Source organism: Neoarius graeffei, chromosome 3 (assembly GCF_027579695.1).
Source record: "Neoarius graeffei isolate fNeoGra1 chromosome 3, fNeoGra1.pri, whole genome shotgun sequence".
Lineage (NCBI taxonomy): Eukaryota > Metazoa > Chordata > Actinopteri > Siluriformes > Ariidae > Neoarius > Neoarius graeffei.
In genome coordinates, this window is record NC_083571.1 from 19,748,880 (window position 1) to 19,774,220 (window position 25,341).

Here is a 25,341-nt window from a genome sequence, read left to right on the forward strand (position 1 = left end):
ATATTAATTATTTAACAGAAAGCATCTGAAAACAGCTTGGTCTTTAACCTAGATTTGAAGCTGCCAACAGCAGGAGCATTTTTAATGTCCTCTGGCAGTTGGTTCCATAGCTGTACTGCATAGTAGCTAAAAGCTGCTTCACCATACTTTGTTTTAACAATTGGTTTTAATAGTAAATTTTTCTGTTTCGATCTGGTAGATCTGATTGGGTTAGGCCGCTGCAACATATCAGAGAGGTAATTGGGCCCTGTACCATTTAGAGATTTGTACACCAGCAGCAATGCTTTAAAGTCAATTATGTAGCTTACTGGAAGCCAGTGAAGGGACCTTAGAATTGGAGTAATGTGCTCTGTTCTTTTTGTTCATGTGAGAACCCTAGCCGCTGCATTTTGAACCAGCTGAAGTCGTTTGATGGTCTTTTTTGGCAGGCCTGTGAAAAGGCCATTGCAGTAATCAACCCTACTAGAGATGAAGGCATGTATAAGTTTTTCCAGATCATTTTTTGACATAAGTCCTCTTAGTTTGGAAATATTTTTTAGGTGATAAAATGCCGTTTTAGTGATTGCTTTCATGTGACTGTCAAAGTTTAGCTCACTGTCAATGAAAACACCAAGATTTTTAACCATTTCTTTAGTTTTAATCCCTTTTGTGTCAAGAATAGTGGTAATCTTGAGTCTTTCATCTTTTTTTCCAAATAGAATTACTTCTGTTTTATGTGTTCAGCTGAAGAAAATTTTGTGACATCCAGCTGTTGATTTGATCGATACACTGGTAGAGACATTCAAGGGGGGCATAATCATTAGGTGATAGAGCAAAATAAATTTGGGTGTCATCTGCATAGCAGTGATACAAAATTGAATTTTTATTGATAATTTGCCCAAGTGGGAGCATATTAAGGTTGAAAAGTAATGGTCCAAGAATCGACCCCTGGGGGACACCGCAGGTCAAGGACATTGACATTGAGGAACAATTTCCCAGGGTAACAAAGAAGCTTCTATCTTTTAAGTATGAATTTAACCAATTGATAACTTTACCAGTCAATCCAACCCAGTGTTCAAGTCGATATAGCAGTATGTTGTGATCAACAGTATCAAAAGCTGCACTGAGGTCCAGTAATACCAGGACCGATGTTTTGCCTGCATCAGTATTAAGACGTATGTCATTTATAACTTTAATCAGCGCTGTTTCAGTGCTATGATTGGCACGGAATCCTGACTGAAAATTATCAAAATGGCTGTTTGATATCAAGAAGGCAGTTAATTGATTGAAGACAATTTTTTCAAGGATTTTCCCGATGAATGGTAAATTTGATATTGGCCTGTAGTTATTTAATACTGAAGGATCCAGATTATTTTTTTAAGTAGGGGCTTTACAACGGCTTTTTTTAGGGACACAGGAACAACGCCAGTCTGTAGGGATGTATTTATAATTTGAAGCACATCTGTAATTATAAGATGAAGAACAGACTTAAAAAGTTGGTGGGCAGAATGTCCAATTCAGATGTTGAGGAACTGAGATTTTGTACAGTTTTTTCAAGAGTCTCATAATCAATTAAACAAAATTCTGACATTGTGTTGAAGTTATCTATCTGTGTCATTGGTGATTGCAGTTTTTCAATTTTTTTGCAACTGAGTCGATATTATGAGGAATATTCTGCCGTATTTTATCAATTTTACCTTTGAAAAAGGATGCAAACTCATTGCATTTATTAACTGAGATAAGTTCAGGTGCTAATTGTGGTGGGGGATTAGTTAGCTTCTCTACTGTTGAAAATAGCACACGGGCATTGTTCATATTCCTGCTGATGATGTTGGAGAAGAAAGACTGTCTTACTTTACGAATTTCATAATTATAATTACAAAGCATCTCTTTATGGATTTGATAATGGATGTGAAGTTTAGATTTGCGCCATTTTCTTTCAGTCTTTCTACATTCTCTCTTTAGCAGTTTAACAGCCGGGTACTGCTTCCATGGTGCTTTCTGCTTACCATTGACTCTTTTGATTTTGAATGGAGCAATATCATCCATAATTTGGGTCATATTTAAATTAAAAATTTCCAGTAAATCATCTACAGAGTCTGACATTTTGGTTGAGTTCTGAGAGAGAGCTTGCTCAAAGAGAGCACATGTGTTGTCTTTTATGAATCTCCTACCTATAGTCATTGAGCTGTTCTGAATGTGAGGAGACATAGAAACGTTAAAGAAAACACAGAAATGATCGGATAAGGCCAGGTCAACAACAGTATTAGAAATTATACCCTTCTGGTTTGTCCACGTGATCTTTAGCAAACTGCAGATGAGCAGCAATGTTCTTTTTGGAGAGCAGTGGTTTTCTCCTTGCAACCCTGCCATGCACACCACTGTTGTTCAGTGTTCTCCTGATGGTGGACTCATGAACATTAGCCAATGTGAGAGAGGCCTTCAGTTGCTTAGAAGTTACCCTGGGGTCCTTTGTGACGTCGCCGACTATTACACGCCTTGCTCTTGGAGTGATCTTTGTTGGTCAACCACACCTGGGAAGGGTCACAATGGTCTTGAATTTCCTCCATTTGTACACAATCTGTCCACCTGTGGATTGGTGGAGTCCAAACTCTTTAGAGATGGTTTTGTAACCTTTTCCAGCCTGATGAGCATCAATAATGCTTTTTCTGAAGTCCTCAGAAATCTCCTTTGTTTGTGCCATGATACACTTCCACAAACATGTGTTGTGAAGATCAGATTTTGATAGATCCCTGTTCTTTAAATAAAATGGGGTGCCCACTCACACCTGATTTCAATCAATGGGATGACAAACACCTGACTCTAATTTCACCTTCAAATTAACTGCTAATCCTAGAGGTTCACATACTTTAGCCCCTCAAAGATAGGTAATATTGGATCATTTTCCTCAATAAATAAATGACCAAGTATAATATTTTTGTATCATTTGTTTAACTGGGTTCTCTTTATCTACTTTTAGGACTTGTGTGAAAATCTGATGTTGTTTTAGGTCATATTTATGCAGAAATATAGAAAATTCTAAAGGGTTCACAAACTTTCAAGCACCACTGTAGATCTGGAGGGTCCTCAGGTATAAAGTGTTTTAGTAAACTGGGATGTATGGATGCTGTCAGTCCCCCACTCAATTGCTCACTCGAGTTTTTTGATGGTGTAGTGGCTGGCTGCTTTATGTCCTGGGGCACCCTCATGCCTGTGTTACTTTCTGGCTCTCCCCTTTTAGTTGTGCTGTCATAGTTAGTTTGCCAGAGTCCCTGCTTGCACTCACCGCAAAATGTATACTGTTCATATCATCAGGTGATATTGGACATACCCAATAACCTGTGTTTTCTCTTGCTCTGCCCCTCCCCCTCCCAAACTCTGACTGTCCCTCTGAGTTACATGTCAATCCTGAGATCGAGATGCTGACCTCTTCTGCTCCTCAGACCTGCCTGATCCATCCTGATGCCCTATGTCTGCCTGGAGTCTCATCACACCGCTCCAGTGGAGGATGGCCCCATATGGACAGTCGAAAGTTGCACTTGGAAGATGCTCTGGACACTTACAGTAATGTTTTTATGACTGAGGACTACAGTTGACTTGCTAACTTTAATTAACTTTAAATTCTAAAGGGTTCACAAACTTTCAAGCACCACTGTAGATCTGGAGGGTCCTCAGGTATAAAGTGTTTTGGTAAACTGGGATGTATAGTGCGGCGTGGTCAAGCGCCGGTCTGTGACAGGAGGGCGGAGTCAGGGAAGATGAGTGGCAGAATCACTACACCTGAGAGCAATTAACCTGTGTTTGTGTGTCTTCCCAGTGACCGCGCCCTATATAAGGAGGGAGAGCAGAGAGCAGAGGAGCTCTTCCCGGAACCGACACCCATTGTGTGTGTGTGTGTCTGTCTGAGTAAAGGTTATACTGAAAAGTGTGACAATAAATACTAAATTGGAACCTGATCTCTGTCCTGCCGTCCTCTGTGCTCCACCCACCTGCTCCAAACTGCCACAGTGGTGCCGAAACCCGGGATCTGGAGCACAGCAGCCTCACAGCCCCATGGAGTCCTCCCCGTTCGCTGAACTGGTTCATGCCCTCGCCATGGCCCAGCAAAGCCAGCACCAGGCGCTACTCACCCTCCGAAAGGAGCAAGAAGAGCGGTTCGAGGCCCTGGTGTTGGCCCAACAAGATCGACAGGAGTTCCGGCACCTCCTTGCGTCGGCGGGGCCCACCAGCGCTCCTACCGCGGGCCCGTCTCCCCTCACTGTCACCAAGATGGGCCCGCAGGACGACCCTGAGGCATTCATCATGCTCTTTGAGCAAGTCGCTGAAGCCTCGGGGTGGCCGATGGGGTCTCCCTCAGATGACACGAGGAAGAAACCTTCAGAGGAACCAGACCCAAAAGGGAACCCATCTTCACTTGGACAACAACAGACAACATGACTGTAACATTAACAGTTTTAACATGAAGTCAGTTTCATTGATATTATAACTCTTCATTAATGGAAACTTGAGTGCAAAACTGTTCATGACAACTGCAGTCCCAAAGTTAGCAAGCCAACTGTAGTTCTCAACCACAAAAGCATTACTGTAAGTGTCCAGAGTGTCTTCGAAGTGTGACTTTCAACTGTCCATATGGGGCTGTCCTCCACAGGAGCAATGTGATGAGACTCCAGGCAGACATAGGGCATCAGGATGGATCAGGCAGGTCCGAGGAGCAGAAGAGGTCAGCACCTCGAGCCCAGGATTGACATGTAACTCAGAGGGACAGATTTAATTTGTTGTAGAAGCTATTAACCTCGATCTTTGCAGAGAAAGTGTATGTGCATTTTTCTACCAACAACCTGTTACCTGAACAGCAGAAGGAAGGTCATAAAGGCTCAAGAGGGACGAAGGATCATCTTGCAATCGATAAAGCGGTGTTGAGGAATTGCAAACAGAGACATAGTAACCTATGCATAGCCTGGATAGATTTTCCAAAGACATGCAATATGGTCCCACATTCTTGGGCACTAAAGTGCTTAAGGATGTTTGGTATTGCGGACAAAATCATTTATATTATTTCAACAAGTATGCCATCATGGAAGACCAATTTATATGTCAACAACCAGCATCTTGAGTCTGTCTCTATTAAAAGAGGTATTTTTCAAGGTGACTTGTTCTCACCACTTCTATTTATCATCACCTTAATACTGTTAACAATGGTATTACAAGTGACAGAAATAGGATATCACCTGGAGAAAGTAGGACCTTCTCTTAACCATCTTCTGTTCATGCACTACCTTAAGCTTTTTGCTAAGAGTGAGGCACAGATTGATTCTCTGGTTCAGACCATCTTTGTTGTAAAGACATTGGAATGAAATTTGGCATGACTAAATGTGCTGTGCTTACCATGCAAAGAAGTGTGCAAAAGGAGAGTCGTGAGCTTAACCTACCAACAGGGGAGTCCATTAATTATCTGAACCAGGACGGATACAAGTATCTGGGAGTTCTTGAACTTGACTATTCTCGATGAAGAAATGAAGAAAAATGTAAAGGAGTCATACATGAGCAGACTGAAAATGCTCCTGAAATCTAAACTGAATGGTTGATCATGCCGATCAACTCGTGGGAAGCTGCAATTGTTAGGTACAGCACAGCAATGGTAGGGTGGACTAAAAAAGAGCCTCATAAACACCATTAACAAAAGGCTTGAGTAAACAGATATGTTTTCAGCCTAGACTTAAATGCTGAGACTGCGTCTGATTCCCAAACACTACTTGGAAGGCTGTTCCATAATTGTGGGGCTTTGTAAGAAAAGGCTCTGCCCCCTGATATAGCCTTCACTATATGAGGTACCAGCAGATAGCCTGCACCTTTTGATCTACCATAAGTAGGCGTGGTGGGTCATAAAGGACCAGAAGTTTGCTCAGGTACCATTCAGTGCTTTAAAGATCAATAGTAGTATTTTATAATCAATACGAAATTTGATTGGGAGCCAACGCAGTGTGGATAAGATGGGTGACGTGGTCATATTTTCTAGTTCTAGTAAGGACTCTTGCTGCTGCATTTTGAACTAACTGGAGCTTGTTTATGCACTTATTGGAACATCCAGACAGTAAGGGATTACAATAATCCAACCTGGAGGTAACAAAAGTTTCTCTGCATCATGTAGTGACATTAAATTTCTTATCTTAGCAATATTTCTGAGATGAAGGAAAGCTATCTGGGTAATGTTATCAATGTGAGTTTCTAATGAAAGACTGGGGTCAATAATCACCCCAAGGTCTTTTACTGCTGCATGTGAAGAAACAGAAAGGCCGTCCAGAGTTACTATGTAATCAGAAAACTTGCTTCTAGCTGCATGTGGTCCTAGTAGTGGTCAAGGTGACATCGGAGCTTGAGTGAGAGAGAGTGCGTAAGTGTGTCCATGTGCTAGTTTTGTGTGTGTGAGAAGCACTGTCAAGGTGACATCAGAGCTCGAGAGGGTGTGTGTGTGAGAGAGAGAGAGAGAGAGAAAGAAACTTGGAAGACATATTTATATGATCATAGTCTTGTGTGATATGGGATGTCATCTGGGATTTTGAATGTTGTAATATAATGTAGCTTAGAATATGTCTTTGTAGTCCTAAAGGAGAGATGTCTGAGTGAGAAATTATATTTTTTAAATTAAACTAAATTGTACTAGTGATATTTAATAGTCACTTGGCACATGCCTCAGTTTCCTGAGACATTATGGGTGTTTATAATGACTTCATATTAAGGGGAGAGAAAGTGAAGTGAATTACATAAATTTAAAAAGAGAAGTGCAAAAATCACAGATAAAGATGTCATATCAGTTTATCTGCCGATACCTCATATAGTGAAGCCTACATCAGAGGGCAGAGCCTTTTCTTACAAAGCCTCACAGTTATGGAACAGCCTTCCGACACAGTCTCAGGGTTTAATTCTAGGCTGAAAACATTTCATTTTAGTCAAGCCTTTTGTGAATAGTGTTTATTCGGCAAAGGAATAGCTCTGGAGGGTCCTCCCGTATAGTGTTTTGGTAAACTGGGATGTATGGATGCTGTCGTATCCCCTCCCTGTTCACTTGTTGACGGTGTAGTGGCTGGTTGTTTTATGTCCCAGGGCTCCCTCATGATTGTGTTGCCTCCTTTAGTTATGCTGTCTGTGTTCCAGACACAAACAGGACAATGTAGTGTACGCAATTCAATGCAGTGAGGAATGCACAGAACTGTACATTGGAGAAAAACAAAACAACCACTTCAAAAGTTCATGGCTCAACACAGGAGAGCCAGTTCCTCAGGCCAGGACTCTGCAGTCTATCTTCATCTCAATAACAAAGGACACTCATTTCAGGACTGCAATATACGCATTCTAGCCAGAGAAGACCAGTGGTTTGAAAGAAGAGTAAAAGAAGCCATATTTGTCAACCTGGAACAACCACCATTGAACAGAGGAGGTGGTCTGAGACACCACTTATCAGCCACCTATAGACCCTTCCCACTGATGTCACTGGAAACCGGAAGTAAACAGACCCTGCGCCATATTGGAAGACCAACAAACTCGTGATCAGGGGGAAATAACGGCAGCGCGCGGAATTTAAACCCATGAGGCACTTGATTCATCATAAACCTACAATGGTAAACTTTTGTGCTGTGTTAGGGTGTTCCAACAAAGCTGATGGGAAAGGTGAAAAGAAGTCGTTCTTCAGAATACCAGCTGTGATTGAGACACAAGGGGAGCAAACTAAGGAGCTTTCTGCCAGGAGACAGAGAATAAGCATTACTGAGTGTCTGTGAGCAAAGGAGAGCCTGAACGTTGCAACCTCCCTATTGGCTGTTTATTGGCCGTTTGTAAAAATGTATCAATTGTTGCCCTTCATCGCGGACTCAAGAGCCGAGACCTGATGAGTTAGTTCGTTGGTAGCAGAACAAAATGTCTGGACACAAATCGGGTTTTCAGAAAAGGAAAGAAAATAAACGCAGGGTCGAAAATACAAAAAAGGAGGCAGAAAATGCAAAACGAGTTTTAAGGTAGGACAAATGGTTACTTTTCTGAGGCAGCCCACCGTGGCTGCAGGCTTTCAGTTGTGTCATTGAATGGTTACTTTTCTGAGGCAGCCCGCCGTGGCTGCCTGCAGGCTTATTTATTGTAGCCCATTTAGTTAAAATACTTGATCTAAAATGTTTATAGTTATAGTTATGTGATGGTTGTCCTCAGTGTTCGAACTATGCCGATATTTTCGGGGGGTCCCTTTTTTTCCCTGGGGGGTGCTTGCGCTTGTCTCGGAGCGCGGATCTACAAACACATGAGAAGCCTATCTTGCGCACATATCACGCGGACTCCACACCTCCACACACGCATCGCATCTGAAGTCATAACTCATCAGGGGAAATCGTGTCCGCATTGGCATGTTCAAAAAACAACCTCGCGTCAACAATGATACCACACGCAAGAAAAAAAAACAGTCAGGCTACTCAACAACCAACCTGGCAGCAGCAGTCATTGTCATATCGGTTTATTTTATCTTTGATGTAAACACAACACTTCGGATATGCAAATGCTTCCCATTACACACGATTGCTATGTCAATAAACATCATTGTGCCAATATTTTAGAGACCCCCCAACATTTCCCAAATCATGTTTTCAAGGGATCTCATGTCTGTTTCAGGGGATCTCGGATCCCCCGAGTACCCCCGTAGTTCGAACACTGGTTGTCCTGATTTAGACTGGTGTGTTTTGTTTTTTTTGGGGGGGGGTGGTTGTGCGATGTTGCACCCGGGTCCAGATTAGGGCAGAACCGGCCCTGGCTACATTTCAGGTGTAGTTTGTTTTATGTATGTATGTACTTGCATAGATGTGTACTTGGTCTTCCAATATGGCGACTACCGAAATCTCGCGACGCGGTGACGTCATGCGGGATCCCTCTATAATGCAGTCCTTGGCACACTTCCCAGAAAATTGAATATACATCCACATTAAGACTCAGCTGACTTCAATGACTCACATGATGGCAGAGAGAGCCAACAATCCACAGATCACCCTAATGACCCTCTAGGCTGCTAACGCTGTTCACACCTGGCCTCCAGTGACCCCAACATCTACAGGATAACTGAGTGTCAACGACCCATGTGACCTCAACGATTCTCCTTGGGTTTGCTTTTGGTCCACTTGAGGATAAATACCTGGAACTCCCCATTAGTCAGACAGAACTGGATTCATCCCTTTTGGATGAAAGGTGAAATGTCTTCAAGAATTTCAAACAAGTCCAGTTGCCTTCTTTAGCACCTATGGTTTATGATGACCTGGGTGACTGAGAACCTTCACAGACATGCTTTATGAAATCTTGCTTACCAATTCAAGAATGGTAAATCAACAGAAAAATATCACATTCATTTGGGTCCTAGCACATTAAGGCATTCAGGGGAATGAGAGAGTGGACAAACTAGCAAAAGAAGCAATAAAAAAAGTGTAGGTACAGCCCGTCTCATTTAGAACTACAAATCCCATCAACTAACTTCCGCGATGACCTACGTCACGCCTAGGCGGGATTAACTACGTCACATTCTCCCTGACTCCATAAGTGACTGAGCCACACTTCCGCTCTCTCTCTCTCTCGTCGGTGGACTGCCTCATCTACAGGCACATCAGAACACCCAAGATAAAGACGTCTTTCTTGCAAGTAAAAGAGATTTAGCGTGCTTTCGTGTTTTCCGCTGGCCACGGTAAAATTGCAAAATGAGTGCGTTGTCTCACTCATTTTGAGTTACAACCAGTTTTTTATTTGTTCATTATAAGTAACATTACGACTGCAGCCCAAAGCAGTTAATTAAAAGTTGGAAGTGACTGGATTCCTTCTGACTTAATCGCTGTGCACATTGTTTGATCAGAGACTTTCCCTCACGAACGACGATGTTCGGACCAAGAAATTCTCTGCGCTTTTCATGGAAAACGACCCACGAGTTTCTGTGAACTCCAGCCTCTTCAGGACATCCCTGCATCCTACACAGAGGCAAAATACTGGAAGTAAGACTGGCATTTTGGGCAAATTAGTCTTAGGAATTAGCTTTATGAAGTAGTGTGAATTTAAACTCAGGAACGGTTTAATTGTGCACACTGTAGACACTCAGGGTGTTAAGCTGATCATTGTTGTTCTATTTTTATTCTCTCAGTTGATTAAAAGATAAGTGTTGCATGCTCTTTTCCTATCCTTTCTAACACCTTTAATTTCATTATTACACATATTTTGACCTCATCAAGATTTCAGTAGATTTAGTAATGTTATAAGCTAGTGAATTAGCAACCAGGGCTAATCCCTTTGTCTCGAAGCCACGTGGTGATTCCCTTTGTCCTTGGGCCACGAGGTGATTGTCCCCCAACTCTCTCTCTCTCACACACATGCGCTCCCACACACACATAATACCTCACTGTTTTTGCTGCTGACTTATTGAATGTATTTTAAACTGCTATTACCTATTTTTTTTTATCATTTTTATAATAAATTCAATTAATTGTTGAACTGTGTCTGTGTTGCTACTATATATTTCCGAAGTCACACAATCTAAAAGAACTCCAAGGTGTATATGAGTGCTATTGGCTGTTTATGTACTACGGTAAGTAATACATTGCTGCATCAGTAGTGATCATAATAATTTGGAATATACCATAATCTAGCTGTTTGGTAATTTATTATTAAAAACCAATGTTCTGCTCTGCATAATAAGTTTTTATTTTGATTTTAATAAAGATAAAATATGTTTACGTTAGAAGAATTTTATAAGGTTTTTAAAAGGTAAAGTGGTGGTTTTGTACTACTTACTCTTATTTTGATATATCGTGACACAGGAAGTGGACTCAGGTAGAGGAAGTTTTCTTTATTTATTACGGAAGTTAGTTCAGTAATGCAGCAAACGAAGTGTGGTCGCTAATGTGTTGTGTGTGCAGTGTGTTTCATGAACCCGCCAGAAAGCAATGACTTTTCACTCCGATTCATGCTGCCATTTTGATGAAAGAGAAGTTATTAAAAGGAGCAAGCACGCTCATTTTCCTGGCTCTTGAAAAGGAGTTTGGCCGACTGTTTAATCTACGTTCACGCTCAGGGAGCATAACACTTAGAGAGAGCAGTACAGTGAAAAGTCATACCGTCAGGAGGATTCACGCATTGTAGTCATGGAGACCCACGCAGCAAATGGACAAGACAGAGCTCCTTCAGTGGCCAGTTCCAAGCACTCCTCGTCTTCAAGGTGTTCAGTAGCAGACGCCGCGGCTAGAGCCAGGGCAACTGCTGAAGCTGCACGTGCGCGAGCTACATTCGCACAAAAAGAGATGGAATTGAAGAAGCAGAGGGCAAGATTGGACTTGGAAAAGGCCACACTAGAAGCGAGCTTACAGGCACTTGAACTTGAGAGGGCAGCAGCTGCTGCCAATGCTGAGGCTGAAGTCTTAGAGGCGGCGGTGGTGGGAAAGGAGTCAGAGGACATGCACAGTCTCAGAAGCAGCGTCACACCACAGGAGAAACAAAGGCGGACGGAGGCTTATGTCGAACAACAAGCCGCTCAGGTCAGTTCCAGCTCCCAGGCTCCCCCTCAAAGCGCACCACAACCCCGTCAAATGAAAGAGTCACCACCAATGACACAACAAGGCTCTATTTCAAACCCCATAGATCCCAATGATGCTCAAACAGTGTATTCAGCCACACAAAGGAGCGTGTACTTACCCGCAGACCAGCCTCCACAACTCCCTAGCTCCTACCCTCACTCTCCATATGAAGATCATCAGCAGCAAAGCTAATCCTCACGCCATCGTCCAAGCCGCCCCCTCCATCCACCTAGAAATGACATCTACAACCCTCACGTCACTCAGGGTGCTGACATGATAGACTTTGCCAGGTATCTAGCCCGCAGGGAGCTAGTTACTACAGGGCTCACTAAATTTGATGACAGGCCTGAGAGCTTTAGAGCATGGCAGTCCTCATTTTTTAATGCTATCCATGGCCTGGGGTTAACAGCTAGTGAAGAGCTAGACCTACTTATCAAATGGCTAGGGAAGGAGTCCTCTGAGCACGTCAAGAGAATGCGAGCCGTGTACATCACAGACACACAGACTGCTCTTAAATTGTCTTGGTCAAGACTTCAAGAATGTTATGCCACACCAGAAGTGATAGAGAGCTCACTGTTCAAGCGCTTAGACAGCTTTCCTCGTTTAACTTCAAAGGAGAATGTTAAGCTGAGGGAGTTAGGTGATCTGCTCATGGAGGTACTCTTAGCCAAAGCAGATGGATATTTGCCCGGCCTCAACTACCTCGACACGCCGTGGGGCGTTAATCCCATCGTTGAGAAGCTGCCACTGAATCTTCAAGAAAAATGGCTGTCGTCAGGCTCAAGATATAAGGAACAACACAGGGTTTGTTTTCCCCCATTTGCCTTCTTTGTAGACTTTGTTTGCGGTTAAGCGAAGGCCAGAAACGACCCTAGCTTTATCTTGAACTGTAGTCAGGGTCAACAGCGCAGTGAGAGGGCCGCAGCAAAACCTGAGGGTTTGAGAACTGCCATATCTGTCCACAAAACTGATGTGGTTATGACAGAGTCCGGTCTGCCTCAGGGAGCGGGACAAGGCAATGATCCAGTTAAATTCTGTCCACTTCATAACAAGCTGCACCCCCTAGAAAAATGTAGAGGCTTTAAAATGAAGCCACTCGCAGAACGCAAAAAGTTGCTGAAAGAACACAAAAGATGCTACAAATGCTGCTCACCTTCTCACCTGGCTAAAGAATGCCTTGTTAAGCTCAAGTGCAGTGATTGTGAGAGTGATGAACATTGTACAGCTCTGCATCCTGACACCCCCCTCTCTCAAACTGCACCCTTTGTCACACAGTTACACATGGCACATCAGAATGGTGCTCCTCCAGAGATCGAGTCGAAGTGCACCAAAATCTGCGGAGACGGTCTCCCTGTGCGTTCATGCGCGAAGATATGCTTGGTCCAAGTTTACCCACAAGGCAATAGAGAACAAGCCGTCAAAATGTATGCCATCCTGGATGACCAGAGCAACCGCTCGCTGGCCCGGTCAGAGTTTTTTCAGCTCTTCGGCGTCTACAGCAGCCCTTCACCCTACCTCATGAAGACCTGTGCGGGCACCTCAGAAATGCTTGGCAGGAAGGCAGTAGGGTTCCAGATAGAAGCCATGAATGGCAAGGTGTGCTTAGATTTACCCCCACTCATTGAATGCAATGAAATGACAAGCAATAGGGCAGAAATCCCATCACCAGAGGGTGCTCTTTCGCATGCCCATTTAAGACCTGTGGCCTCACAAATCCCAGAGCTTGATCCTGAAGCACAGATCCTAATACTGCTGGGTAGGGACATCATCCGTGTGCATAAGGTGAGGGAGCAGATTAATGGGCCCAACAGTGCACCCTTTGCACAGCGCTTAGACCTCGGGTGGGTCATAGTTGGGGAAGTTTGCATCGACAGCACACACAAGCCTACTGTAGCTGTCTACAAAATTAATATCCTACAGAATGGGCATCCATCTTTCCTGACACCATGCCAAAGTCACATCCACGTGAAAGAGAGGGCAAGTTATGGCGGGGAGCAGAGCCATGGTCTCCCTCGCCATCCAGCAGTCAGTGTTCATGCTAAAAACGAGCTCGGCCTCAACGTGTTCAGTAGAACAGAAAACGACAACAAACCTGCGTTGTCCTTTGAGGATGAGACATTTCTGAAAACAATGCATGAACAGTTTGTTCAGGACAAGCAAAACAGCTGGACTGCTCCACTGCCATTTCGGTTACCTAGGCCACATCTCCCAAATAACCGTGCTCAGACGCTCTCTCGCCTCCACTCCTTGCAATGCACGCCGAACAAAAACCCTGAAATGAAAGAACAGTTTCTTGCCTTCATGGAGGGACTCTTCAAAAACGGGCACGCAGAGGAAGCACCTCCTCTCAGCGAGAACACAGAGCGTTGGTACTTACCCTTCTTCAGTGTGTTTCACCCCCAAAAGCCAGGCCAGATTAGGGTTGTCTTTGACTCTAGCGCACCAGAGGGTGGTATCTCGCTGAACAGCGTCTTACTCTCAGGCCCCGATTTAAACAACTCCCTTCTCGGAGTCCTGCTCAGATTCCGAAAAGAGCTTATTGCGGTTACTGCTGACATCCAGCAAATGTTCTACGGCTTCTTAGTGAGAGAAGATCACAGGAATTACTTACGATTCCTCTGGCACAAAGACAACAACCCAAGAAAGGAGGTAACTGAGTACCGCATGCGTGTGCACGTGTTCAGGAATAGCCCCTCGCCAGCAGTGGCCACGTATGGCCTATGGAGAGCCACTCAACAGAGTGAAGAGAGGTATGGATCAGACTCGCGTTGCTTCATCGAGAGACACTTTTACGTGGATGATGGGCTCATCTCCCTCCCGACCGAAGCTGAGGCCATCGACCTGCTCAAGCGCACACGAGCATCACTTGCTGAATCTAATCTCAAGCTGCACAAGATTGCCTCAAACAGTGTTGAGGTGATGAAAGCATTCTCATCCGAAGATCTGGCCGCAGGCTTAAGAGACTTAGGCCTTGACAAGGAAGCCCTGCCTGTGCAGAGAAGTCTCGGTTTGTGCTGGGACATCGACTCTGACACTTTCACCTTCAGAGTGGCAGTCAGTGACAAGCCATTCACACGTCGTGGAGTGCTGTCCACGGTCAACAGCCTCTTCGACCCACTGGGCTTTGTTGTCCCAGTGACCATTCGAGGACGAGCACTGTGGAGGGAACTTTCCAAAGAGGTGTGTGACTGGGACACTGACCTCCCTGCAGACAAGCTGAATAAATGGGAAATTTGGAAAAAGTCACTACAAGATCTGAGCTGTCTTCACATTTCCCGCTCATACATACAGCAGTCCCTGTCCAGTGCTACATACACAGAGCTGTGTCTCTTTTCGGATGCTTCTAACTGGGCCATAGGGGCAGTAGCTTACCTAAGGGTCATCACACCAGGTGGGCAGTGCAGAGTGGGCTTTGTGCTCGGGAAAGCAAAGTTAGCCCCTCAACCAGAGCCAACCATTCCCCGCCTTGAATTGTGTGGAGCTGTGCTGGCCACGGAAATGGCTGAATTGATTCTGGAGGAGCTAGATCACAAGCCAGATGCAGTGAAGTTTTTCTGTGACAGCAAAGTGGTGCTCGGGTATATACACAATGAGACTAAGAGGTTCTTTGTATATGTACACAACCGCGTTCACCGCATATGTCAGTCAACCTCTCCCCAGCAGTGGCACTACGTGCCCACAGATCAAAATCCAGCTGACCTGGCCACTAGGTCAGTGCCCGCATCGCAGCTCAACACTACCATGTGGTTCACAGGTCCTGAGTTCCTTCACAAGTCGCAGCAGTCCGGGACTGATGAGATTTTTCCATTGGTGGATCCTGAAACAGACAAAGATGTGAGGCTACAGGTGACCACCCCTGCCACTCACGTAAGCGAAAATAAATTCACAGAGCGCTTCAAGAGATTCTCCACTTGGGGGTCTTTGCTGAGGGCAGTCTCTTTCTTAATTCACCAAGCGTCATCATTCAGGCTAGGTTTGCCAGACACGTGCAAAGGATGGCACCTGTGTAAAAAACCTCACACTCCAGATGAGCTAGCTGCTGCTAAGAAGCACATACTCATGTCCGTCCAAAGGGATGCTTATCCGGAGGAGTATAAAGCACTGCAAGATAATCGCCCTGTTCCAAAGTCAAGTGTCATCCTGGAGCTCGACCCTTTCCTGTGTGACGGCGTCCTGAGGGTCGGAGGACGTCTGAGACATGCGTCTGAGAACCCTGAGGTGAGAAATCCAGTCATTCTTCCAAAATAGAATCACGTCACAAAGTTGTTGGTGACACATTACCACACAGAAGTGCAGCACCAAGGGCGACACCTCACAGAGGGGGCAGTGAGGGCCGCTGGCCTGTGGGTTGTCGCCGGCAAGAAGCTGATAGGCTCAGTCATTCACCACTGCGTCATCTGTCGAAAGCTGAGAGGTAAGCTTGAGATACAAAAGATGGCCGACCTTCCCCCAGAACGTCTGGACACATCCCCGCCATTCACACATGTGGGCTTAGATGTTTTTGGGCCCTGGAACGTGGTCACCAGACGCACCAGAGGCGGCGTGGCTCATAGTAAGTGGTGGGCTATACTCTTTACTTGCATGAGTACAAGGGGTGTGCACATCGAGCTGATCGAATCCATGGACTCAGACAGCTGCATCAATGCCTTGAGAAGGTTTTTTGCAGTTAGGGGGCCAGCGAAGCAGTTGAGATCCGATAGGGGCACAAACTTCATTGGGGCAAGCTCTGAACTGGGCCTAAGGCCGGACAATCCAGGTCAGGCCAGCACCGTGAAATACCTTCATGAGCATGGGTGCACATGGGAGTTCAACCCGCCACATGCATCCCATATGGGGGGCGTATGGGAGCGCATGATTGGCGTGGCCCGCAGAATTCTTGACACTATGCTGCTGCCAGCTAAGCGCGCAAATCTAACTCATGAGGTGCTGTCTACCCTAATGGCGGAGGTGTCTGCCATAATCAATGCAAGGCCGTTAGTCCCTGTGACCTCTGATCCCTCCTACCCAAGGCTTCTAACACCTGCAATGCTGTTAACCCAAAAACCTGAGGTGTCGGCTCCAGCTGGCAGTTTCAATGAGAAAGATCTTTTCAAGTGTCAGTGGAGACAAGTGCAGGCACTTACCAATGAGTTTTGGACACAATGGAGAAAGGAGTATCTCCATACCCTTCAGCCGAGGCGCAGATCGCGCACCGCAACTCGAGACCTACAGGCCGGAGACGTGGTGTTACTCAAAGACATTCAGTCTCCTCGCAACGAGTGGCCTATGGGCCTGGTCACTGCTACCATCCCAAGCATGGATGGAAAGGTCAGGAAGATTGAAATCAAGACCACTTCTCAAGACAAAGTAAATACATTTCTCAGGCCAATTTCTGAAGTTGTTTTGCTCTTGCCAAAGGAAGGCCAAGGCTCTAGTTTGGACATTTAAGTGTTAAAGTGGCATTAAATGCCAGACGGGGAGTGTTCTGCTCTGCATAATAAGTTTTTATTTTGATTTTAATAAAGATAAAATATGTTTACGTTAGAAGAATTTTATAAGGTTTTTAAAAGGTAAAGTGGTGTTTAATTTAAGTTTTGTACTACTTACTCTTATTTTGATATATCGTGACACAGGAAGTGGACTCAGGCAGAGGAAGTTTTCTTTATTTATTACGGAAGTTAGTTCAGTAATGCAGCAAACGAAGTGTGGTTGCTAATGTGTTGTGTGTGCAGTGTGTTTCATGAACCCGCCAGAAAGCAATGACTTTTCACTCCGATTCATGTTGCCATTTTGATGAAAGAGAAGTTATTAAAAGGAGCAAGCACGCTCATTTTCCTGGCTCTTGAAAAGGAGTTTGGCCGACTGTTTAATCTACGTTCACGCTCAGGGAGCATAACACTTAGAGAGAGCAGTACAACCAAAATTAATGGCATTATTAATGAGACTGATTCAATGAGACTGATCCAATGAGACTGATGTAATGAGATTGATCACTTAAGACCAATAGCACCCACAAAAGAAACTGTTGAAGTTAGTATCAAATTATCAAAATCAGGGGGAAAAGCATAGTATGGAGAAAGGTAAACCAACAGTGGCAATAGTTATGGGATAATGAAACAACTCAATCCAAAACAAATTATGTATGTTAAGAAGTAGGGGATCAAACTGGAAAGAGCTGCTGATAATAATAATAATAATAATAATAATAATAATAATCAGGCTGAGGATTGGACACAGCAATCTTAACAGTACACTTAACATCATGGGTAAACATCCAATGGGTTTTTGTAACCAGTGCCTTGAAGCTGAGACAGTTGAGCATATCCTTACATCATGCAAGAAATGATGACAGAGCTACAGAAAATAGGCCAGTATTAAAAGTATATTAAAATATGGAGACACTGCTAAGGAGAGGAAATGGTTATTTACATTTTTAAGAACAACCGGACTGGAAAGATCACTTGAAAATGAAGTGACAAGGGTATAGAAAAAAAATCTGTAGATGGCAGTAATGCAACATTGTGGATGCCAGTTGCTATAAAACCTCAAAGAAGAAGTTGGAGACTTTGTCAGCCACTGAAGTAGGCTGTGGGTATTTGTGGAAAGTGGATTCTGGTGCAGATGTAACAGAGCTCCCCCCTTAGGTGCTCAGATTCTGTATTTTTTTCATCAATATTGAGTGATTCCATAATTTTCCCCTCTACTTTATCTGGGAAAAATGCCATTGATTAAAATACTTTAATTCAATGATTTTGAGTTCTGTTCCAAGAAGCCAGAAAGTTCAGCTGTTAAAAATTGGTTTTGTGTCGTCATGTGTGATTTTATTTGCTAGAAAATAAAAAAGCTGGGTGAAAATCCTCTAAGTCTGGTGATTCCATAATTTTTGCTAGGGGTTGTACACTCATCATGGTCATGGATGTGATGGCAATATTGGCCTTTCAAGGATTTCTTCTGTGGACCAATGATGGTACAACATACTGTACATCTTTTAACAGAAAATCAAAACAATAATTTGGTGTACGTTTTAATTTATTTTGGGTTTTCTGAAGCCAACTGCTGAATCTGATCCAGGCTTAAGCCAAGCCATGTTTGGTTGACTTGGCCAGAGCTGTAGCAGTTGGGTAGCCAGTTCCTTTCTGCCCACTCATGCACACCTATGGGTGATTTAGAGTTAACCTAATTGCATGTCTTCGGAGGAAACCAGAGCACCCAGAGGAGACCCACACAAGCAACATGCAAACTCCACACGGAACTCCTGCTGGCCACTGGGCTTGAACCTAGAACCTTCTTACTGTGAGGTGATACCACCACACCACCATGCTGCCCTAAAATTATACCTACAGAGTAATAAATATACATACAGCATACCTAATATTTGATTAAATATCACCTTGGACAGACTCTTTCTGTAGACATCAGCAAGCTTTTGACAGAAATTTGATTAAGCAGGGGCTCTGAATCGGTGCAACAGAAACACATTCACCCTATCAGCTGGAGCTTCGTCTCGTCTCGTCTCGTCTTCTTCCGCTTATCCAGGACCGGGTCGCGGAGGCAGCAGTCTGAGCATGGAAGCCCAAACTTCCCTTTCCCCAGACACCTCGGCCAGCTCCTCGGGAAGAACACCGAGGCGTTCCCAGGCCAGCCGAGAGACATAGTCCCTCCAGCGTGTCCTGGGTCTTCCCCGGGGCCTCCTCCCAGGGGGACATGCCTGGAACACCTCCCCAGGGAGGCGTCCAGGAGGCATCCGAAAAAGATGCCCGAGCCACCTCAGCTGGTTCCTCTCGATGTGGAGGAGCAGCGGCTCTACTCCGAGCTCCTCCCGAGTGACTGTGCTTCTCACCCTATCTCTAAGGGAGCGCCCAGCCACCCTGCGAAGGAAACTCATTTCAGCCGCTTGTATCCGCGATCTTGTTCTTTCTGTCATTACCCAAAGCTCATGACCATAGGTGAGAGTCGGAACGTAGATCGACCGGTAAATTGAGAGCTTCGCCTTTTGGCTCAGCTCCTTCTTCACCACGACGGACCGGTAAAGCGACCGCATCACTGCGGAGGCTGCACCGATCCGCCTGTCGATCTCACGCTCCATCCTTCCCTCACTCGTGAACAAGATCCCGAGATACTTAAACTCCTCCACTTGAGGCAGGACTTCTCCACCAACCTGGAGAGGGCAAGCCACCCTTTTTCGGTCGAGAACCATGGCCTCGGACTTGGAGGTGCTGATTCTCATCCCAGCCGCTTCACACTCGACTGCAAACCACCCCAGTGCATGCTGAAGGTCCTGGTTTGAAGAAGCCAACAGGACAACATCATCCGCAAAAAGCAGAGATGAAATCCTGTGGTTCCCAAACAGGATTCCTTCCGGCCCCTGGCTGCGCCTAGAAATTCTGTCCATAAAAATTATGAACAGAACCGGTGACAAAGGGCAGCCCTGCCGGAGTCCAACATGCACTGGGAACAGGTCTGACTTACTGCCGGCAATGCGAACCAGACTCCTGCTCCGTTCGTACAGGGACCGGACAGCCCTTAGCAAAGAGCCCCGAACCCCATACTCCCGAAGCACCCCCCACAGAATACCACGGGGGACATGGTCGAATGCCTTCTCCAGATCCACAAAGCACATGTGGACTGGTTGGGCAAACTCCCATGAACCCTCGAGCACCCTATGAAGGGTATAGAGCTGGTCCAGTGTTCCGCGACCAGGACGAAAACCGCATTGTTCCTCCTGGATCCGAGGTTCGACTATCGGTCGAATTCTCCTCTCCAGTACCCTGGAGTAAACTTTCCCTGGGAGGCTGAGAAGTGTGATTCCCCTATAATTGGAGCACACTCTCCGGTCCCCTTTCTTAAAAAGAGGGACCACCACCCCAGTCTGCCACTCCAGAGGCACTGTCCCCGACCGCCACGCGATGTTGCAGAGGCGTGTCAACCAAGACAGCCCCACAACATCCAGAGACTTGAGATACTCAGGGCGGATCTCATCCACCCCCGGTGCCTTGCCACCGAGGAGCTTGCAAACCACCTCAGTGACTTCGGCTTGGGTAATGGACGAGTCCACCTCTGAGTCATCAGCCTCAGTCTCCTCAGTGGAAGACATGACGGTGGGATTGAGGAGATCCTCAAAGTATTCCTTCCACCGCCCGACAATGTCCCCAGTCGAGGTCAACAGCTCCCCACCCGCACTGTAAACAGTGTTGGCAGAGTACTGCTTCCCCCTCCTGAGGCGCCGGACGGTTTGCCAGAATTTCTTCGAGGCCGACCGATAGTCCTTCTCCATGGCCTCCCCGAACTCCTCCCAGTTCCGAGTTTTTGCCTCTGCAACTGCCCGAGCTGCAGCACGCCTGGCCTGCCGATACCCGTCGGCTGCCTCAGGAGTCCCGGAGGTCAACATGGCCCGATAGGACTCCTTCTTCAGCTTGACGGCATCCCTTACTTCCGGTGTCCACCACCGGGTTCGGGGATTGCCGCCACGACAGGCACCGGAGACCTTGCGGCCACAGCTCCGAACAGCTGCGTCCACAATGGAGGTAGAGAACATGGTCCACTCAGACTCAATGTCCCCCGCCTCCCTCGGAAGCTGGGAAAAGCTCTCCCGGAGGTGGGAGTTAAAGACCCCCTCAACAGAGTGCTCGGCCAGACGTTCCCAGCAGACCCTCACCATACGTTTGGGCCTGCCAGGTCTGTCCAGCTTCCTCCTCCGCCAGCGGATCCAACTCACCACCAGGTGGTGATCAGTTGACAACTCAGCCCCTCTCTTCACCCGAGTGTCCAAGACATAGGGTCGGAGATCAGATGACACGACTACAAAGTCGATCATCGACCTCCGACCTAAGGTGTCCTGGTGCCACGTGCACTTATGGACACCCCTATGCTCGAACATGGTGTTCGTTATGGACAAACCGTGACTAGCACAGAAGTCCAATAACAAAACACCACTCGGGTTCAGATCGGGGAGGCCGTTCCTCCCAACCACGCCCCTCCAGGTGTCACTGTCATCGCCCACGTGAGCATTGAAGTCCCCCAGTAGCACAATGGAGTCCCCAGTCTGAGCACCCCTCAGTACCTCTCCCAGGGACTCCAAGAAGGCCGGATACTCTATACTGCTATTTGGCCCGTAGGCACAAACAACAGCAAGGGCCCTCTCCCCAATCCGAAGGCGCAGAGAGGCGACCCTCTCGTTCACTGGGGTAAACTCCAACACATGGCGGCTGAGCTGGGGAGCTATAAGGAAGCCCACACCAGCCCGCCGCCGCTCACCACGGGCGACTCCAGAGAAGTGGAAAGTCCAGCCCCTCTCGAGGAGCTGGGTTCCAGAGCCCAAGCTGTGCGTGGAGGTGAGCCCGACTATCTCTAGCCGGTACCTCTCAACCTCCCGCACAAGCTCAGGCTCCTTCCCCCCCAGCGAAGTGACATTCCATGTCCCAACAGCCAGCCGCTGTGTCCGGGGATCAGGTCGTCGAGGCCCCTGCCTTCGACTGCCACCCAATCCACACTGCACCAAACCCCTACTGCTACCTCTGTGGGTGGTGAACTGGAGCTTGTGCGTTCAAATCCTGATATTACCAAAAATCATGAAGAGAGGGGTGTCAATCACAAGTAACACTTGTCAAATACCTGTGAGCTCATACACGTGAAAGTGGGTAGACAGCAGGCGTGTTATGCTGCAGGAGCGCTAATTCAAATAGATGTAGTTTGCTGGTTTTATGTGCCTCAAAGGAGAAGTCTTTATTATTCCGCCCACTTAGGCAAACCAGCTCCAGAGAATTTTAGCCTCTAGCAGCATTAAAAAAAAAAAAACAACCAGCACAGATATGTTCAGAACAACCAAATGGGTCCGGGCATGTAATATTACACTTTTTAACATGACATTTTAATTGTTATTAGTACAAGTGTGTTAGGATTAGGTTGGGATAGGCGTCCGCTACCCTGAACCTCCAGTCCAGCTGGTGGCGGTAACACGTCTTGTAGCTGCTTCTCCAACCGCCAGAAAACATTGGAGAAGAAAAAGCCGCTGCTTGTCTGAACAGCTTTAGCCCCTCGATTGATAAAGATAAAAGCACGGTAGTGTGTCTGGTGCTGAGGGTTTAAAACTCTGAGGTAAGTTAAACTGAATATGTGTGGTTGAATCCCAAATACATGTCCATTTCATTGTTTAGTATGAAATAATGCCATGTACACTCTAGGTAGTGCACTATTTATCCACTAAGGATAGATTTGTAGTTCGGCGAACCTGTTTATTTGTATGTTGAAAGTATTTAAATAATCTTCACTTCAAGTTCGTTTCCGTCACGTTATTTTTATTTTTGCTAAATTGTGATGTTCTCGCAATTCCGACTTCATTTCTCGGAGTTTCAACTTTGATTTCTCGAAATTCCGACTTCATTTCTCTCAGACTTTTTTTCTTCATTTTTTTTAGCCAATTAGGCAGCACCCCCCCCCCGCAGTGTGTAAACCGGAATGCTTTACACATTGAAAATGGATGCAATCATAAGGCACTATTTTAGGCATAGTTTCCCGAACCGGGAGTTCTTGGTACTGGAAGAATCGTATGGCATTGAGCTCCAAGCCTCTGATCCCGAGAGAGATAAAGAAACGAACTAACTCTAACAATGCACTAACGTCACATTTACGTTAGCAACCGTTGCTACTGTAAACCATTGGGGACAAGTGAACTTTGTTCACATGGTGAAGCCAAGCGAAGATGTCCGGCTTCTGTTGCTGTTGTCTGAAGAAAACTACAGGTACAAAAGCTCTACTACGGAATTACTTGGATAATCTAAGTTAGAAAGAAGTGAAGGATAGGTGTACGTGGAAATTAGTTTATTAGTGGCTATGATCCGTACAAAATTACTCGAAACGACTGGAGTCACGGTGCAGATTTGCAGCCTAGCGTTAGCTACATGTTGGAATATACTTTTTTTTTCCCCCGGAGGGTCCCGACACGGAAGAACAGTTTAAAAAAAAAAAAAAACTACAAAAGCAAGAAAACCCTCTTTGTCTCAAGACTCTTTCTCGAAAGATTGGAAAGCAGCTTTTAGGAACAAAATGTTGCAAAAGCCAAAGCATTTACTCTCAAAGGACTCCTACCTGAACTATGGGCTGGATGGTATTCCTGGCCCTCCATGTCTTTACAACTCCAAGGACATCTAGTTACAGGGCTGTTTGCACTCTATTATTTATACAGTGATACTTATTATTGTTAAAACAGTATCTGAAGTGTTATTTGTAAAATAACAAAATCAGGGATGAGAATTTTCCGCCGATCGGCAGATTTCCGACTTTTTCAGACCAAAATGATCGTTTTTGAGCGTGCGCACGCAACATTAAGGTCTGCATCACGCATCTTGGAATGTGCGCGCGAGGGAGACTGTATGCAGTGTTGCCAGATACTGCTAACGTTTTCCATCCCAAAATATGTTCCAAACCCGCCAAAATGCACTTAAAACCGCCCAATGTGGCAACACTGCCTGTGTGCTTGTTCATGTAGTGCATGCCAGACAAAGAGCATCCTGATTGGGTTACTCAGCAAAATAAGCCAATCAGCTTTCAGTGTGGGCGGGCTTTTATCTCTTTTCTCGAGTTTTTTCTGAGTTTTCAGCTGAGTCAGTGCAGCCTACAGGATCGGCATGGCAGAGAGAGCGCGCGTTCGCCCCAAAAAACCAAAGTACAAAACCCACTTCAGCTCAGATTACACAAAAGAATCTCCCTGTCTAATAATAAGAATCTCCCTGTCTAATAATAATCTCCCTGTCTAATAATAAAGAAAATAAATAAATAAATAGCCAAAAATCATTAGCCCCTGGAACCCCTGGGCCCGCCCCCCTGGGCCATGGGCCCCGCCCTGGTTTTTTCAGACTTTTTAAATATTTTTCATTCTCATCCCTGCAAAATATATTGTGCTAGACTTTCAAAGAATATTGTAAGATTTTATCTTGATTTTATTTTAATTTTACCTAGTACCCTGTGTCCGAAATCACTCCCTACTCACTATATAGTGGATATATAGTGAGGTTGCCATTTTATATTGCTGTCCAAATGTATCCTTGACTTGCAAGTGACGTTAAAGCAAAATAGAAATCCATATGTTGGCCATGTTGGTGGATATAGTCACGCATACGCAACTCTGTTTTTCTGCTGCTTTAAGCGTTCTTTTAGCTATGCCATATCTTTGTGCTTGTATATGGTTGTGGTCACAACAGTACTCGTGATTGTGGAATGTTCTGATTTTTTAGAATTCCGTCTGTGATTCAGAAGGAGAGCGAGGAAACTCTGAGGCTTAGTACAGAGAGGAGACGAGGGGATCAGGCCATTTCGTCCAAAGCTTTTTTCATACGCACTATCAGTTATTTTATATTTCAGGTGTTCGTGAACGAAAGCCCAGTGAGACTGCTGCTTGGTGCCTAAAGATTTAACGTGATCCAGCCGGATTTAAAAATTAATAACTCAACCAGTGGCACTCACAGCAAAGCCAAGTTTTACAGGCACCTCCCTCTAAGCCTCCCTCTTCAAAAGAGCATGGTCTCGGGTCGGTAGGACTGTGCCTCAGCCCGGGATTCATGAACCAAGCCCCCGCGAGACCACTGCTCTGCACCTGAAGATTTAATATGATCCAGCTGCTGGAAACACAGACATGTCATTACGGGCTGCTCGCTTGCAAGGGAGTTATCTCATCCCAGGGTCAGCAAGTGGCATGGGCCTACATGGTTACCCCCCCTTTAGTATGCTCTTTAGTGTCAAAGCTTCTTCGGTCAAATTCTGTTGAGAATTCCTCCTTTTTTTGAAAAAACAAATACCTGAAACATAAAATAAT

At 45.5% G+C, this 25,341-nt stretch overlaps 1 protein-coding gene across 4 annotated transcripts in view; it reads left to right on the forward strand.

The window, feature by feature from the left end:
* The first annotated feature begins 22,535 nt into the window (after nucleotides 1-22,535).
* The window catches only part of LOC132883181 (zinc finger protein 883-like), a 137,790-nt gene continuing 134,984 nt past the window's right edge, over nucleotides 22,536-25,341 (forward strand). For all 4 annotated transcript variants that reach the window (XM_060916471.1, XM_060916475.1, XM_060916473.1 and 1 more), the window contains exon 1: nucleotides 22,536-22,628. The gene's annotated coding sequence lies outside the window, so the exon portion shown is untranslated. The remainder of the gene's footprint in view (nucleotides 22,629-25,341) is intronic.